This window comes from Coptis chinensis, chromosome 5, assembly GCF_015680905.1.
Source record: "Coptis chinensis isolate HL-2020 chromosome 5, ASM1568090v1, whole genome shotgun sequence".
Lineage (NCBI taxonomy): Eukaryota > Viridiplantae > Streptophyta > Magnoliopsida > Ranunculales > Ranunculaceae > Coptis > Coptis chinensis.
This window is the reverse complement of record NC_141460.1, coordinates 8,306,608-8,309,702: the sequence shown is the minus strand read 5'-3', so window position 1 is coordinate 8,309,702 and position 3,095 is coordinate 8,306,608.

Sequence of the window (3,095 nt, the reverse complement as noted above, 5' to 3'; positions counted from 1 at the left end):
TACAGTTCTAGGCCAAATTCCTACAAAATTATATGCAACAAGCATTCCAGACAAAAGTAAGATCATACTTCAAAGTACACATGCATTTCATAAGTGCAAATATGAACTTCCTAAACACAATCAGGAAACCAGTTCTTTAAAGCTACCGAATTGCCACTTATGCATGTGGAAACCAGTTCATCCTATTCTTAAAACTAAAGTAATAGATAAAGCGAACTACTCAGGTTTCCCCAAGTTATCAGCTCTTAATGTATCTGGCCCCAGCCCCAACCATTTCAAGAAGTGAACTGCCCAAGCAAGCCTAAGAAACCAGTTCTATTGTTTTACAACCACTTAAAAACTCTAAAATGAGAGAATTTTTTTAGAAACGTCACCAAAAAGAAATGCAGAAACAATGATCAAGCATTAGGAGTAACATGCTTGTCTTCAGCAGGCACATCAGCTCGATCAGCAGGAGTAGTACTGGTAGACGGAGTGTTACTAGCATCTCCAGGCACGACAAGCACACTCGTACCTAGAGTCCCACGTTCACATACTCCTTTCAGTGCAAAGTACGTCTCCTCAAGCAACGCATAATCTTGGCACACTTTGTCATATGCCTTTATAGCATGACGAGCAGTTAACTTGCATTGCTTGGTGTATGCAGTTACTGCTCCTAGTTTTTCTTGCATGACAACTATCGAACTAACAAGCAACGACCTCTCGGACACAGCGTCCTGATGCAGCTTCCGCAATTCAACCAGTTCCTTCCTCTTAGGCTCTCGAGCAAGCTACATTCTTAATAGGTCCTGCTCTATCCTACCCACATCATCTTCCACAGTCTCCATAGCTCGGGCAGAGTGCTTCAACTTATGATACCCAGTAAGAAACTACAACAGAAACATACATGTTACTCTTGCCAATAAAAGAAAAAGGGACTAGAGAATAGTAAAGCTTACCAAACAGCAAGCTATATCTATGGTCTCCATAGTCTTATCCAAATCTTGGTCTTCCAGCATCTCCTTGTCACCATCCAAGACGATACGTTCCAGAAGACAGTTCACTATGGGTGCCGATCCAAGGCATTGTTTAGTCGATTGTTTTCGATCAGATGAACTATTCCAGATTGCCATCGCCCCCAACGCACCAGCCCTAGAGCTCTCCCCAGCAACAACTTTTCCCTTACCGGCCACAGCATGATTGTGAGCACCCAGGTCGGCCCCACCCCTTGAAGTTGGGTCCCAAAACACCACACCTCCAGTTCGCTTATGCGAACCAGAGGCAGAGCAACCCACATTTTTAGATTGTTTTGTGGCCCTCATTTTAGCAAAGACCGCCTTCTGCTTACCTAGATCGTATGAACGGTGTGGCACGAATTCAATCTCCTCCATGATAAGCGGAGATGTCTCCCTTACCCCTCCCATTGGAGGGACCAAAGAGTCAAAGTCATCACCATCTACCCTTGACATGCTACACTCCGTTGACAACACAAAGGTCAGCAAAAAAAGCATACTAAGCTTACATATCACAAAGAAGAGAAATGACAAGAAGTCGGAAACAAACCTAACACGCTAGAGAACTTGGGCAAGAGCTTCGATGATTGCTTTGGCAAGAACTTTGGCAACTAGCTTGAGGAAAGTTATGAACCAGTACCCCTAAAACTCCTACCAATGCCTTTTAGGTTGAACCGTTTCACTTCCCAAGACTTACCATAAATGCATTAAAACCTTAACCGACGTGTAGCGTATACCTCCATCTTTTCAAATTCCAAAAAAATAGGGAGGTTACCATTTCTGGCTCTCTCAAATGGTTTGCATCCTCACGCATGCCACACACGTGCGAAGGCCTACTCTAAACCAGAACGCTCTAATAGGAGCAAGACGCTCACTTGAGCTTAAAAGGCTACATAGTGATGCAAAGATGATACTTGCGGAAGAATACCTTGATGAATAAGATAGGGTCGTCAAAGTATGAGTAGTTTCTCTGAGGAGTATGAGCACGGGGTGCGCTCAATTTGCCTTGATACAAGCGCAGGTCGCACTTCAAAGCTAGTGAATGTTACAGAAGAGCGAGTGCGTGGTGTGCTCAGTTTTGTTTTGATATAAGCGCAAGTCGCGCTCTGGGCCTTATCATGGGCTTTACACGAATAATCGATTGTTTTGCTTATTTTTGGTAGGATTGGTTCGGAAAAGTCACCGCTTGTTTAGTTTAGGGTTAAGACGCCTATTTAAAGGCTTGGGAGGATTGTGATAAGATCATTCATTGATTTTATAAAGTTATCTCATCGTTTCTTGGTTAAAGAGTGATTCTTTTGATTGTTTGTGAGCTAACATACTTAGTATTACATTAGTTGGTATTAGATTTAGCTACGATCTAAATATGCCTCATCAAGCAGCAAGAGGACGTGGTAGACCTCAGAGAGAAGCTTTTCTGGACGATGTGTATGCTTGTGACCGCATAGCTAAACTTTCAAGGCAGGTAGCAGCGTTAACCAGCCAGGTCGAGGCCCTTAATCGGCAACCCAAACAACTACAAGACTGTGAACCACAACACGTGGAGGACGTTCTGGAGGCAGAGGATAACAATCCCTTTGCCATTTTGGAGGAGGATGATAATTTCCCGCGTGTTCCGCAACATAGAGAGAACAGACGCTGGGAATCAGGTTTGAAAATTGATTTGCCTGAGTTTCATGGCAGCTTATAGCCATACGATTTAATTGATTGACTCGAGACTGTGGAGGAGGTTATGGAGTTCAAAGAGGTGCCAGACGACAAACAGGTGGCGCTTGTGGCAACTCGTTTTCATGGTCATGCTATGGCTTGGTGGCAACAGTTGAAAGCGACTCGTCACCGAAGAGGTAAATCTAAACTCGTTGATTAGGGGAAACTAAAAAAATATCTCTGTGCCGATTTTTTACCATTCAATTATACGCGTGAACTATATCAACGCTTTCAGAACTTGCGTCAAGGTTCAAAATCTGTGGATGACTATACCAAAGATTTTTATCAGTTATTGTCTCGTGTAGATTTGACAGAGTTTGATGATCAGTTGGTGGCCCGTTATATTGGGGGTTTCGTTCTAACCCGCAAGATGCCTTGAACTTGTTTGATGTTTTT